Source organism: Canis lupus, chromosome 10, assembly GCF_048164855.1.
Source record: "Canis lupus baileyi chromosome 10, mCanLup2.hap1, whole genome shotgun sequence".
In the NCBI taxonomy this organism is placed as follows: Eukaryota; Metazoa; Chordata; class Mammalia; order Carnivora; family Canidae; genus Canis; species Canis lupus.
In genome coordinates, this window is record NC_132847.1 from 3,238,854 (window position 1) to 3,254,785 (window position 15,932).

Genomic DNA, 15,932 nt, shown 5'->3' on the forward strand with positions numbered 1-15,932 from the left:
GGGACACCATGCGTCTTCTACGTGGGGCACACAGTCCCCCTTCCCCACTGTTTGTTATCCGGCCCACCTACTCATTTTGGCCCTGCCTTGCCTGGTTGGTAACAGAGTGAGCCTCTGGGAGAAAGGTGACAAACTCTTTCTGTTTCTCTCTCTTACACACACACACATACACACACACACACACACACACACACACACACACACATACACGTGAGCACAGAGCAGACACATCCATGTCTTCATGGAATGAACTGCAGGACTTCGAGGAGTTTCCCTGGGCTTGGTGCCAGAACATCAGTGTCTGGCTTGTCTTTGGGTGCATCCTGGACAAGTTCTGCTCCCCTGGGCCCTGGAGATAGCCTCTGGCTCATAGAGCTCCAGGGGTCACCCTGACACTGTGGCCCTTTTCAGCAGGTCACAGGATCCTTTGGGTACCTGTGGTTCAAGAGAAGGGTCACAAGGCCAGACAACCTGGGACCTGGGGGCTTGCTGTGCCCTGGGCCAGGGTGGCCAGTGGGCCTTCAACCTGCCTAAGATGCACTTTCCCTACTCCTACCTGAAGGGGTTCAACTATTGCCCCTTGAAAGGAGTTGCAGTGGGCGCCACTTCCACAGTCTGAGGGGATGGCCTTAGGGCTTTGCTAAACTCCTTCTGAGCCAGGCCCCAACTTGATCTCAGAAGAGGGGACAGAAGTGTGGGGGATCCTGAGGCTAAATGGTGGAAAGGTCTGACCTCACCAGTGGAGGGACACAGGGAAGATGAAGGATAAGGTTGATCTAAATCCAGCCTCTCTCAGGTACAGAGGCCATATCAGCTGCCTCAGCCCTGTCTCCTCTCCCCAGTTTCAGGACCATACCCTCAATTGCCCCTTGGATAAACAAGTGGCTGTGGTACTCAGGTCTTGGGTCAGACCCCTCCGCCCCCCAGGCCCAAATCTTGATTCTGAGCCATCCAGCAAACCCATGATCTCTCCTCAGGCTCTTGTGGTGGCCCGCCTTGTGTCTGTGAGTTATGGCAGATTCTAGATTCAGGGAGGGGGGCCTGTACGCCTAGCAGAGACTGGCTGCATACCAGCTCAATTGAAGTTTGAACCCTCCCTGATGGGCTCCTGTTCCTGTCCCACTTCAGTAACTAGTCTTGGTATTGCTGGGCTGTTATCCTCAGCTTCCCCTCACCCATCTAGAGCTGATCTGTGGACAAGCCTGACTAATTCTACCTTTAAAATGCCTAGAAATGGCATTACCACCCCCCCACCCCTGACTTAGTTGCCTGGCTCAGTTGCCATGGATTCAACGATTTACCAGTGTCAGAGTACATTCATTCACCCATCCATCCGGCCATCCATCCATCCATCCATGCATCTCTGCATCCATGCATTCATCCATCCAACAATTGTTTGCCAGTGCTCTTTTGCCAGCCCCATGCTGGGCATTGAGCATGCCTGGTTTGGTCTCTGTCCCTGAGGAGTTCCTATTGTGGGGAGAGGCAGACAAGAGGATGAACCATGACAAGTGCTGCTAATGCTCTGGACAGACCTGGGATATGGGCAGGTGATGTTGTCCTGGTCAGGTGAGGTCTGGAACTCATCAAACTAGGACTGCTCTAGCCAGGCCCCAAGGCTGGTAGCTGTTCTGGGGCTCCAGGGATGAAGGCAGAGCGTGCTGGCTCAAAGTACAGACTGAGGTCCTGCTACCTGGATAAATTCTGGCTTCTCCCTTTGTCTCTCTGTGCCCGTGTCTTTAACAGAAAAGCAGAAATAAAGGGTTTCCACTTGGTAGGATTCTGTGGAGGATTAGACCCCGTCAAATCTGTGCAGAGCCCCACGTGGGCCTGGCATGTGGTAAATAATGAAGTGTTGCCATGAATGGATGGGGAAGTCCCACCTTGGGTCTCCCCATGACTGCTCCCATTCCAGAAGCTCCTCTGAGGTGCCTCCCAGGGGCCACAGCCTACAGATATTGCAACTGCCCTTCACTCTCCTGATTGCTGCTGACTCCACATGATGTGGAGGAGAAAGGCTTCCTTAGAGAATTCTTGAGGCTGTGCACCTCCAGCTCCTTCCCAGGGGTTGCTGTTCACATCACATTAATTCAGCAGATGTTTTTCTGGGATGCTGTCCTGTGCCCATCACAGGGATGGGGCAGTCTTGGACCAGACCAGTTTGCCCTCCTGCCTTGCCAAGTCAGGCATGGAAAGCAGACGAAGCATGGGGCGATGGGTCTTGAAGTAGAGGGGGCAGTGAGGTCTTGGGGGTGGTCATCAATTCTGCTTGCTACACAAGGACAGGCATCCTGGAGAAGATGGTACTGGATGGTCCTGAGAGACTGGTCTGTAGAACCTCTCATTAGAGCCTGTTCTGTGCACCCGGGGCATTCTAGAGCTGGGCAGGAGAACTGCCAGCCACAGGCTTTGTCCAATGCCATAGTATGTTGTTCTCTTGCAGTGGCACAAAACAAATTGAACAATCTGAGCTAATATTTAAGAGGATTTGTACACATGTATGGATTTTCAGCTTTCTATGAGAATTCTGGATGCTTGGCAGCACCGGACTGCCCTGCTCTCCCTTATGATGCCAGAGGGTGGAAAGGCTCTGGGTTGGAGGATGCTCACTTCTCTCTCAATCCCCACCATCTCACCGACTCCTCAGCCTGGAGCCTGGGGCTTGGGATCCTTCATCATTGAGCCCCGTTGTCTCTCTTTTAGCCAAAATACATTTCTCTGCATTCTTGGCATGATCACAAGTTGATAAAGGAAAGCCAGGCAGAGAAGGTCTGTGAGAGGGAGAGTTCATGTGACCTAGTGGCTTAGAGAGTATTCTTCATATGCTCCCCTCAGTTGGCTTCACTCATTTTTGTCTCCTCTGGGTTCCCATAAGCACATGAGTTGCTGCCCCTGAACTTTTATTAATTTTTTGACATATAATTCACATAAGATTCACCATTTTAACCTCTTTAAAACCTATAATTCAGTGGCTTTTAGAATATTTACAATGTGGTATAACCATCAGCACCATTTAGTTCCAGAACCTTTTCATCCCCCTAAAATAGAAACCCTGTCTGTACTCACTGTATCAATCACTCTCCGTTCACCCTCCCCTCAACCCTTGGCAACCACAAATCCACTTCCTGTTTCTACAGATCTGCCTATTTTGGACACTATAGAAATGGAATAGCACAGTCAGTGACCTCCTGGGTCTGGCTTCACCCCTGATCTTTTTAAGTAAGCTGTCTTGCTGGCATGCAGGCTCATGGTTCACCCACGTGGCCAGGTTGACTGGTTCTCTCCTTCCATGTTGGCTGGCCTGGCCCCTAATTGTGTCTCTGAGGTTATCCCCCTGCCCCAGTCTGTAGGGCCATGTTGCCTCTTCCAGAGCCCATGCCACGCACCTGTGCCGCTGACTACTCCTCAGACTCCTGGGCTGGGGCAGGGGCCCAGCCTCCTGGCTCCTTCTCCTGACTTGTCTATGACCATGACCACTTCTCTGTTGGGTCCAGGTCCCTTCCAGAAGCAAAGATGAAGGGGCTTTATTCATTTATTCAGAAAACATTTAGTTTAAGGCCCTGTCACATGTGCCCTCAGAAGGACTTCAGGGAGGATGTATGGTCTCAGTGTGTGTGGGGGAGCAGATGTGCTTGGAGACATGAATATGAAGTACTGCTGCTGCTGAATGTACTGGCACTGAATGTAGTAGAGCATGACTACTACAAGTCTGCAAAGAGGCAGAGGGAGGGCCCTGCTGGGGCCGGCTGAGTTCAGGGGAGCTGCATCTCATTTGCCCAGTCCCATCACCAGATACACAGATGGGCCTGGGATCATGTCACGACAGTGGTTGTATCTCACATGCCTAGAATAGGCAGCAGTGTGCATTTGTGATGTCCAGGAGCATAACACAATAGGGAGCAGTGGGGACTATGGTAAAAAAAAAATCCAGCATATAAAAATAGAACTACTCCTACAATCCGGTTATCAAACTACAAAATACAGAATACAAAAATACAAAAGCACTCATTCAAAGGGATACATGTATCCCCGTGTTGATAGCAGTGTTATCAATGGGCAAATTATGGAAACAGCTCAAGTGTCCATCGACTGATGAATGGATAAGGAAGATGTAATTATACACACACACGCACACACACACACACACACACGGGAATATTGCTCAGCTATCAAAAAGAAGATGCTTGACATTTGCAACGACATGGATGGAACTAGAGTATAATGCTAAGCGAAGTAAGTTAGAGAAAGACAAATAATATATGATTTCACTCATGTGGAATTTAAGAAACAAAACAAATGAGCAAAGGGAAAAAAATACAGACTTTTAACTATAGAGAACAAAGTCATGGTTACCAGAGGAGAGGTAGATGGGAAGATGGAGGAAATAGGTGATGGAGATTAAATCGTGCACTTATCATGATGAAAAAAGTAAAAGAAAATAATAAAATAAAGTTGGCAAAAACAAATTTAGCACATGCTTCCGTGGGAAGGTGGCCTTCCCCAAGTTCCTGAGGGGAGATCAGTGGAGTGGACACTGAAGTGGTACTCGAGGTTCCCTCCAAGATGGCATGCCAGCTGGGGTGCCAGTCAACACTGGTGAAGCTCTATACCTGAAAATGTTAGAATCTGAGAAATAACAACACAAACCTTCACCCCAACCTCCTCTCCAAAGAGAGAAAATAACAAAACAAAACATTAGAACCCCCTGCAAAGACTGAACTGGTGCTAATGTTGATTTGGAACTGGTGTGGGTATGTGTGAGTGTGTTTACAGGTGTGCACATGTCCACAGGGCAGACCAGCACACCTGTGGGAGGATGGATTAGAGAAAAGTTGAAAAGGAGAATGGGGAAACCGAAAAAGAGAGATAAAGAGAGAGAGAAAAACTGAAATAATAGGTTAAGATAGGAGAGTCAAGTCCAAATTTATATCAGTAATCAGAGCATGGATCAAACTCACCAATTCAAAGACAGATATTGTCACAGTTGATCAGCCAAACCAAACCCAAATGCAAAAGCCAGTTGTGTACTATCGCCAGAGGTACAACTAAACCATACATACAAGAAAAGGTTGACAGGAAAAGTATGGAAACCAGAAATACTGCACAGCCAAAGAAATACTGCACAAGCCAGCACTGGGATATCAGGCTCAGACCCAGTTGACTCAAAGTGTTGTCAGGTCACCGCCTAATGAGAACAGCTTCATTTCCCCAGGATGATAGAGCACTTCCAAAGGTTCATCCAGTCCTTCAATATAGCAGCCTCAACATATGTGATGTAAACTTTGTTAGAGATAGAGAAACCGACAAATCTATCCTCATTTTGGTGAGATTTCAGCCATTTTTTCCAATTAGTGTTGGATTAAGTAGACAAAGCTCGGCAAGGACAAAGAAGTTCCTGAATAACACAACCAATGAGCTTAATTTGAGGGATAGATAAATTCTGAGCCTGACAGGTGGAGGGTAACTCATTCTTCCTGAGACCACATTTGCAACATAAATACTGGTTTGTTAAGTACAGGTCTCATAAAAGTTAAAAGAATGGTTTTTTTTAAATAAATTTATTTTTTATTGGTGTTCAATTTGTCAACATACAGAATAACACCCAATGCTCATCCTGTCAAGTGCCCCCCTCAGTGCCTGTCACCCAGTCACCCCACCCCCCACCAACCTCCCCTTCCACCACCCCTAGTTCGTTTCCCAGAGTTAGGGGTCCTTCATGTTCTGTGTCCCTTTATGATATAAAAAATAGTGAAAGGGAATAAGGGGGAAAGGAGAAAAAATAAGTAGGAAATATCAGAAAAGAGTGGTTCTAATGCAGGTCCCATTTCCTCACCGTCATACCTTTCAGCTTAAAATTAGCAACCTCCATGGCGAAAATTGCCATCATTTGGAATTAATTAATTAATTAATTAATTAATTAATATTTACTCATGAGCGACACAAAGAAAGAGATGCAGAGACATAGGCACAAAGAGCTTGATGTGAAATTCAATTCCAGGACCCCCCGGATCACGACCTGAGCCAAAGGCAGATGCTCAACCATTGAGCCACCCAGGTGTCCCTGGAAATTTTTTAAAAATAAAACTTTGAAGGAGTTTGTGGATCTGACAAGAAATAATAATGAAACTTTAAAAACTTTTAAAATCTGATTAAAAGAAAGCACTAAGTATCAAAACTTGGTTGAAAATTTATATTCAAAAAGAGAAAGGCTGCAAATTAAAGAAATCAATCTCCAGTTTAAGAAGATAGAAAAAGGCAAATTTACCCAATGGAAAGTAAAAGGGAACAAAATAATACACAATGAGACCCAAAATCAATGAAGCAGAAAACCGCTCAGTTCTGATGATTATTGCCCCTATGAGGATGCTGGCTCAGTATTGTTGGATCTTCTGGTTTCTCAAGAGAAGTCAAAAATGTGTAACTTCACAAGAAATTTCTGCGTGAAGAAAAATATGATGTGGGCTGTAAGAAACACATATTTTTATGGGCCCTGCCTTCTAAACAGCTCCACGAGGGGCTGTTCACCTGGGATTTAACAGAGGGTGGCAAAGGTGACTCAGTGAGAAGGGCCACCCTGGCTCTGGGTGGGTACTGAGGCCAGGCCCAGCTCCTGGGATCCAGGGCTACCTCTGCACGGTGTGTGTTCCTGGGCTGTCTCTTCCCCTGTGTTCCTGCTTCTGTGTGATGGCTACAAACCTAAGAGAATTGCTGGATCATATGGTAATTCTGTTCAGCCTCTTTTTTTTTTTTTTTTTACAATAATAAACTTTTATTTTATTTTTTCTTTATGTTTTTAATGGAGTTCAATTTGCCAACATATAGCATAACACCCAGTGCTCATCTCATCAAGTGCCCCCCTCAGTGCCCGTCACCCAGTCACCCCCACCCTCTGCCCACCTCCCTTTCTACCACCCCTTGTTCATTTTCCAGAATTAGGAGTCTCTCATGTTCTGTCTCTCTCTCTGATATTTCCCACTCATTTTCTCTCCTTTCCCCTTTATTCCCTTTCACTATTTTTTATATTCCCCAAATGAATGAGACCATATAATGTTTGTCCTTCGATTGACTTACTTCACTCAGCATAATACCTTCCAGTTCCATCCACATCGAAGCAAATGGTGGGTATTTGTCGTTTCTAATGGCTGAGTAATATTCCATTGTGTACATAAACCACATCTTCTTTATCCATTCATCTTTCGATGGGCACCGAGGCTCCTTCCACAGTTTAGCTATTGTGGACATTGCTGCTAGAAACATCAGGGTGCAGGTGTCCCGGCGTTTCATTGCATCTGAATCTTTGGGGTAAATCCCCAACAGTGCAATTGCTGGGTCGACGGGCAGGTCTATTTTTAACTCTTTGAGGAACCTCCACACAGTTTTCCAGAGTGGCTGCACCAGTTCACATTCCCACCAACAGTGTAAGAGGGTTCCCCTTTCTCCACATCCTCTCCAACATTTGTGGTTTCCTGCCTTGTTAATTTTCCCCATTCTCACTGGTGTGAGGTGGTATCTCATTGTGGTTTTGATTTGTATTTCCCTGATGGCCAGTGATGCAGAGCATTTTCTCATGTGCATGTTGGCCATGTCTATGTCTTCCTCTGTGAGATTTCTCTTCATGTCTTTTGCCCATTTCATGATTGGATTGTTTGTTTCTTTGGTGTTGAGTTTCATAAGTTCTTTATAGATCTTGGATACTAGCCCTTTATCTCTTCTCCCATTCTGTAGGTTGTCTTTTAGTTTTGTTGACTGTTTCTTTAGCTGTGCAGAAGCTTTTTATCTTGATGAAGTCCCAATAGTTCATTTTTGCTTTTGTTTCTTTTGCCTTCATGGATGTATCTTGCAAGAAGTTACTGTGCCCGAGTTCTAAAAGGGTGTTACTTGTGTTCTCCTCTAGGATTTTGATGGATTCTTGTCTCACATTTAGATCTTTCATCCATTTTGAGTTTATCTTTGTGTCTGGTGTAAGAGAATGGTCCAGTTTCATTCTTCTGCACGTGGCTGTCCAATTTTCCCAGCACCATTTATTGAAGAGACTGTCTTTTATCCAGTGGATAGTCTTTCCTGCTTTGTCGAATATTAGTTGACCATAAAGTTGAGGATCCACTTGTTCAGCCTCTTGAGGAAGTGCCAGTCTGTTTTGCAAAGTGTCCGGAGCATGATGCACCCTGTGTGTTCCCCTCCTACACCTCCCCCCAGGAGGGTCAGGGCTGGTTACCAACAACAGAACAGTCGTAGGCCTGCGTATGTACTGTGGTCAGCTCACTGTGAGTTCTCACCCTGCATCCCCAGGGCTCCTGTGCTTGTTCCCCATCAGCAGAGACCAGCCTTTTTCTCTGTCTCCTGGTTTCCTTGCCATCTGAGGACTGGATGTTCTCAGACCTCGGCCTATTTTATCCAGAAATTGGGGAGGCAGGGCAAGGGGTTTGAGCTCTGCTTCTTTTGGCTGGAGAATAATTTCCACATTGGTTCTGTGCTGGAATGGATCTCTCACTGGCAGAAATATAATTCTGGAGGCTTTTAAGGGGGTAAGAGGCTCAAACCTTCCCTGACTGGCAGGCCTTTTCATGCTTTACTTCCAGTTTCACATAGATGTCATTTTCACATATGCTTTCTCTTCAGGGCCTGGAGAGATGAACCCCATGTATGGGAAAGAGACAGAAGGTTCAGAGTTGGCACAATGAGAAACTAGAGGAGTTGAGACTTGAACTCATGCCTGTGTGATGCAGAATGTGGGCTCTTTCTGCCTCTGCACCAGAGGCTAGGCTGCCCGCTAGCCTCGGTGCTTCCTGAGCCCTGTGAGGAATGAAAAAAAGGACAAGCAGATGAGGGCTTTGCTTCTCCCCTTGGGGGACCTTGGACGTCTCCGGGGCTCTCCTGTCCCGCTGAGTGAGGGCCCCGCTGGCAGAAGCCACCCAGGGGTGGTGGTGGTAGTACAGAATGGCAGTGCTGGGTGCTGACTCTGCGGCTGTCTGGGTACGAGCAGAGGCTGTCTCTGTGAGGGAGTGTGTGAGGTAAGGAAGAGCACACATGTCTCTCAGTAGCAGTGCCCACTCTCCTTCCTGGTGAGAACACTGCCACTTCCAGGGCCTTGCACCACACAACAGTGCACAACCACAGCAGGACTGAGAGGCACCATTTGCTGATGCCTAACACGTGAGTCACTACCAAATGTCACCTGGGGCCTGGACCTGACTCGGAATGTCTCTGAGAAGTCAGAGATCAAGGGGCCGGTCATTCTTCTATTTTTCCTTTACAATAGACTTATTGAGATGTAACTCATAGGCTATAATTCTCCCATTCAGACTACACGATTCTGTGGTTTTGTAAGTACAGCCCCAGAGTTGGGCAGCCATCACCACAATCAACTTTTTTATCATACTCACTAGGATTCATTTTCCATTTGCCCTCAAGAAGTGTACCACTTCCTTTTTAGCTTAGATGCTTTTCGTTTCTTTTTCTTGTCTAACTGCTCTGGCCAGAACTTTCAGTACTGCAGTCACCCTTGTCTTGTTCTGGATCATTGTGTATGATGTCAGCTGTGGGCTATTCATAAATGCCCTTGATCATGGTGGGGAAGTTCCTGCCTACTCCTAGTTTATTAAGTGGTTTGTCATGAAGGGTGTTGGATTTTTCTGTGTGCTTTTTCTGCATCACTGAACATGACCATGTGGTTTATTTTCCTCTATTCTGTTGATATGGTATTATATTGATTGATATATTGATTGATTATCCGAAGTTAAACCACCTTTTCTTTTTTAAAAATTCTATTTATTCATGAGAGACACACCGCGAGAGGCAGAGACACAGGCAAAGGGAGAAATAGGCTCCCTGTGGGGAGCCTGATGCAGGACTCAATCCCAGGACCTGGGATCACAACCTGAGCCAAAGGGAGACGCTCAACCACTGAACCACCCAGGTGCCCCTAAACTACCTTTTCATTCCTAGAATAAATCTCACTTGGTCACATGTATAATTCTTTTAATGCACTGCTGAATTCAGTTTCCTAGTATACAGTTGAGGATTTTTGCCTCTACCTTCATGAGGAATACTAGTCTGAAGTCTTATGATGTCTGTGTCTGGTTTTCCTATTAGGGTAATTTTGGCCTCGTAAAATAAGTTAGGAAGTGTTCTCTTCAATTTTATTGGAAGAACTTGAGAAGGATTGGTGTTAATTCTTTAAATATTTGGTGAAATTCACTAGTGAAGATCTGGTCCTGGACTTTTCCTTGTTGGGGGTTTCTGAATACTGATTCAGCCTCTTTCCTTGTTACAGTTCTGTTCTATAGTTTTCTGAGTCCTTGAGTCAATTTTGGAAGTCTGTGTGTTTGAGGAACTTTGTCATTTCATCTAGTTTACCTAACCAAATAGTATAAAATTATTCATAGTATTCTCTAATAAACCTTTTAAAACTTTTCAATAAGTTTGATAATAATGTAATAATGTCCCTACTTCCCCCCTCCCCCCACTTTTAGTAATTTGAAGCTTCTTTCTTTTTATCTTGGTCAGTCTGGCTAAATGTTTTTTAATTTTGTTGATCTTCACAAAGAACCACCTTTGGTGTCATTGATTCTTCTATTTTCTTTTTTATCTCTGTTCTGATATTATTTCCTTTCTTCTGCTATCATTAGGTTTAGTTTTCTCTTCTCATTCTGTAAAGTGTAAATTAGGTTATTGATTTGAGGGTTTTTTTTTTTAATGTAGGGATTTATAGCTGTAAGTTTACCTTTGAGTACTGCTTTTGGTGCAGCCCTTGAGTTTTGGATATTTCATGTTTTAATTTTCAATTCTTTCAAGACATTTTCTAATTCCCCTTATAGTTTCTTCTTTGACCCATTAAGAGTATGTTATTTAATTTTTGCATACTTATGAATTTTCCAGTTTTTTCTTCTGTTGTTGATTTCTAGTTTTATCCCATTGTGGTTGGAGAAGATACTTCACTTGACTTCAGTTTTTCAAACTTGTTTGAGACTTGTTTTGTGGCCTAACACATGGCTTCCTGGAGAATGTTCCACTGTATATCAGAAGAATGTATATTCTGCCTTTTTTGGTTGGGATATTCTATGTATATCTGTTAGGTTTAGTTGGGTTATAGTGTTTTTCAAATCCTCTATTTCTTTATTGATTTTCTGGCTGGATATTCTATTTATTATTGAAAGTGAAGTATTGAAGTCTCCAACTATTATTGTAAAACTGTCTATATCTCCCTTCAATTCAATTCTCATGCATTTTGGGACTCTAGATGCATATATATTTATAATTATTACATCTTCTTTATGGACAGGGCCTTTCATCAATAAATAGTGTTCCTCTTTGTTATAAAATATTTTTACTTAATCTGTTTTGTGTGACAGCCACCCCAATTTAGTAGTTTACTTACTGTTAAAGTTTTTTTTATTTGATAAATTAAGCATATTACAATTTGTAGATTTAAGGTGTGTAATGTGTTACTTTGATACATTTATATATGATACTGCCATTGAATCAGGGTTTATCATATCATGTCATTATAGTACAATATTATTATGCTTACTATTTGAATGTAATTTTTTTCATCCTTTCACTTTCAACCCATTTGTGTTTTTGGATCTAAATTGGGACTCTTATAGACAGCACACAGTTGAACCATAGTTTAAAAAAATCCATTCTGCCAATCTACATCTTTTAATTGAAGAGTTTAATCCATTTATATTTAAAGCAGTTACATCTGCCACTTGCTGTTTATTTTCCACATTTCATATCTTTTTTGTTTTAGTTTCTCCAGTACTGCCTTCTTTTGTGTTTAATTTTTCTGGCATATTATTTTGACTCTTTTCTTATATCTTTGTATATTCTAAAGTCATTTTCTTAGTGACTACCCAGGGGATTGTAATTATTTTCTTTTTTTTTGATTGTAATTATTTTCTTAAACGTATGACAACCTTATTTGAATTAATGTCAACTTAGTTTTAATAGTATGCAAAAACTATGTCCCTATACAGTCAATCTTCCTCACCTTTGTTATGCTGTCACAAATTATATCTTAATACATTGCATGTCCATTAACATAGATTAATAATATTATAGTATGAATTTATCTATTAAATTGTATAGAAAAAAAAGAGGAGTTACAATCCAAGGACATGTAGTTACCTTTAATTGTGTTCTTTATCTCTTCACATGAATTTATTTGAGTTATTGTCTAGTGTTCTTTTATTTCAACCTAAAGGACTTCTTTTAGCATTTCCTGCATGGTAGGTTGACTGGCAACAGACTCTCTCAGTTTTTGTTTTTCTGGGAATGTCTTAATTTTTTTTTTCATTTTGAAGAATAGTTTTGCTGGATATAGAGTTCTTGCTCAATAGTATTTTTCTTTCATTACTTTAAATATGTCATCCCACCCTGTAGAAACTTCTATAGTTTCAGATGAAAAATCAGCTGTTAATCTCACTGATGATCCTTTGTAAGTGTAGAGTTGCTTCTCTCTCGATGCTTTCAAGATTCTTTGTCTTTCTTTTTTTAAAATTCTATTTGTTTATTTGACAGAGAGAAAGAGCACAATCAGGGGAGCAGCAGGCAGAGGCAGAGGGAGAAGCAGGCTCCCTGTTGAGCAGGGAGCCCAATGCAGGGCTTGATCCCAGGACCCTGGGATCATGACCTAAGCTGAAGGCAGATGTTTAACCAACCCAGGAACCCTCTTTTTGTCTTTTTGATATATTTTTTTTTGACAATTTGCTTATAAAGTGTCTTGGTTTGTATCTCTTTGTTGTCTATCCAACTTAGAGCTTCTAGATGTGTATATTCACATTTTATCAAATTTGGGAATTTTTTGGTCGTTATTTCTTTAAATATTCTTTTTTTAAAATTTTTATTTATTTATGTTAGTCACAGGGAGAGAGAGAGAGAGAGAGAGAGAGAGAGAGAGAGAGAGAGGCAGAGACACAGGCAGAGGGAGAAGCAGGCTTCATGCACCGGGAGCCCGACGTGGGATTCGATCCAGGGTCTCCAGGATCACGCCCTGGGCCAAAGGCAGGCACCAAATCGCTGCGCCACCCAGGGATCCCCTTCTTTAAATATTCTTTCTGCCCTTTCTCTTTCTCTCCTCTTTCTGGGTTTCCCTTTATGTGTATGTTGGTGCACATGATGGTTTCCCACAGATCTCTTAGACTCCATTCATTTTCTTCATTCTTTTTTCTTCCTTCTCTGCATACTGGATAATCATCCTATCTTATTTTTGTGGAGTAGCTCACATCTGCTGATGAAACCATCCAGTGAATTTTTCATTTCGGTTATTATACTTTTCAGTTTCAAATTTTCTTTTGGTACCTTTTAGTAATTTCCGTTTTTTAATTAACATTCTCTATTTGGTGAGACATCTTTCTCCTGTTTTGCTTTAGGTGTTTGTTCATGGCCTGAACAGCTGTTTGAATATATTTACAGCAGTCAACTTAAAGTCCTTGTTTACTAAATCCAGTATCAACTTCTCCAGGGAAAGTTTTTTTTTTTTTTTTTTTAATTTCCCTTGTGAATAGACCATACTGGCTTGTTTCTGTGCATGCCTCATAATTTTTTTTTTGCTAGAAACTGGACATCTTGAATATTGTAATGTGGCAACTCTGGAAATCACATGTTCCCTCCTTTTCAGGGTTTTTTGCTGTTGCTTGTTGTGGGTTGTTGTTTGGTGACTTATTAAAACTCCTTTGGTAAAATCTGTATTATTTATTGTATAGAGCAATTAAAGACTACTTTGTTATCTTGGGTGGTCAGATAGTGATTTGACAGAGGCTTCCTTAAATGCCTGGAGCCAAGGGAAAAAACACTCTCTCCCAGTCTTTGCAGATAGACTCTGTGTTAGGGCACTCCTCCATTGTTTAGCCAGATCATTTACAACTCTGTGTTATCAATCACTTCTTATTTGCATAGAGCATAGATTTTAGCCAAAGATGAAAGCTTTGGGTCTACTCAGGTCTTTTCTGAGCATGTGCCCCATACTGGGTATGTGTGGCCTTCTAGATTCCCTGGTGTATATGAGCTTTTTCCAGAGACCTGGCTTCTAGATTCCCTGGTGTATATGAGCTTTTTCCAGAGACCTGGCTTCTTCAAGTTATCTCCTTCCCCAGCCTCCTCCTTCCCAGATGTTTTGATTTGTGTATGGCTTGCATTGTCCCAGCTGTTGTCCCCTCCCCCAGGTGGCTGGAACTAATATATTTGCCTTTAAACCCTTTCAACAAACTGCCCCACTTCAGCCCTGGGGATGTTCCAAGGCAGGTGAAACAAAGGTAAGCCCTAGAGCTGATCCTTCAGGGATCCACCAGACAGGTCAGAACATAAACCACAATTCTTTGGAAATAAGGTTCATTATTACTCCCAATGGTACTGGCAACCTGCTGCAGGAATGCAGGCTCCCTTCTTTGTAGCTGCTACTGAGCTGGGAGTGGGGGAGGTTAAGCAGCTAAGTTAAAATGCCACAGCACTGCTTTCTTCATTAGGCATTTCCCTGGTTATTGTAAGTTTTTTGAAGTTAAATTATTGAACTCCAAGGAAGTTGATTCTGACACATTTTACCAGGTTGTTTGTGGCTTTTGTGAAGGGCTGGAGTTTTGGAGTTCTCTATTGTACTATTTTGTTGATGCCCTCTTTCTTACCATTACATCTTAATGTAATCAGAATCTACTTCAGATTTATACTGACTTAATTCTAGTAAGCTATAGAATTGTTACTCCTATATAACTCTATTTCTCCTCTCATTCTTTGAGCTGTGACTACTGTACATCTTATATTGATTCTTTATTGATGCTGTAACAAATTACCACAAATTTTATGGTCTAAATAAAACAATTTTACTATCTTACAGTTATGAAAGTCAGAGGTCTGAAATGGGCTAAAATCAGTCAAAGCCATTGGCATGGCTTTGTCCCCCTGGAGGCCCTAGGGGAGAATCTGTTTGCTTGCCCTTTCTACCTTCTAGAGGCCACCTTCATCCCTTGGCTCATGATCCCCTTCTCCAATATCAAAGCCAGGAACATCAGGGCAAGTGCTTCTCATGCTACTATCTCTCTGGTTCTTTCTCTTCTCCTTCCATCTTCCACTTTTAAGGATCCTTGGGATCATGTTGGGACCACCTGGCTAACCTAGGATAATTTTGCTATCATGAAGTCATCTGATGCTTTTGCAACCTAAATTTCTCTTTACCATGTAATCTTATATGTCAAGAACTATAATTCTGTGTATCATACTTCTGTGTATTTTATAAACCTAGCAACATGTTGTAATAATTTAATGCTTGAAGAATTTGAGTAAAGAAAGGAGAACAAGTATATATTTATAGTTCAATTAACCATCTCATTTACCATTTCTGGTTCTCTTCATTTTGTTTCTATGGTTTCAGGTTACCGTCTGGTATCATTTCCTTGTCCCAGCACAGCTTTCATACCCACCTCCTTTGTGCTGTTATTGGCAAATATATTACATTTTTATATGATATAGGCTTAACAATACAATTATACACATATCATTTTATAGCATTTCTTTTTAAGTCAAGTAACAGAATAAAGAGGAAGAAAAATGCATTTATGCTCTCTTTTATAATTATGTAATTAATTTTACTGATGCTCTTTGTTTCTTGTGTGAAATTAACATCTAGGATCGCTTGCTCTCAGCCTGAAGAGACACCCTGTAGGATGTCTTGTAAGATGCTTGCAACTAATTATCTTAGTTTTTGTTTTTGTTTATCTGAGACTGCCTGTATTTTGCCTCCATTTTTTTGAAAGATGGTTGTGTTGGGTATAAGATTCTTGACCGGCAGGTGTTTTTCTCTCAGCACTTTGAATGTGCCATTCCATTGCCTTCTGATTTCCATTACTTCCAATAAGAGGTCAATTGTGAATCCCAGTGGGCTCCTTTATATATAGCAAGTCATTTCGGATGCTGCTTTCAAAATGTTCTTTGTCTTTGGG

General features: G+C 42.3%; 1 protein-coding gene across 1 annotated transcript in view; it reads left to right on the forward strand.

Annotated features, from left to right (window-relative positions):
* ADAMTS2 (ADAM metallopeptidase with thrombospondin type 1 motif 2) overlaps positions 1–15,932 on the forward strand; it is a 224,684-nt gene that overhangs the window by 86,754 nt on the left and 121,998 nt on the right. The window lies entirely within an intron of this gene.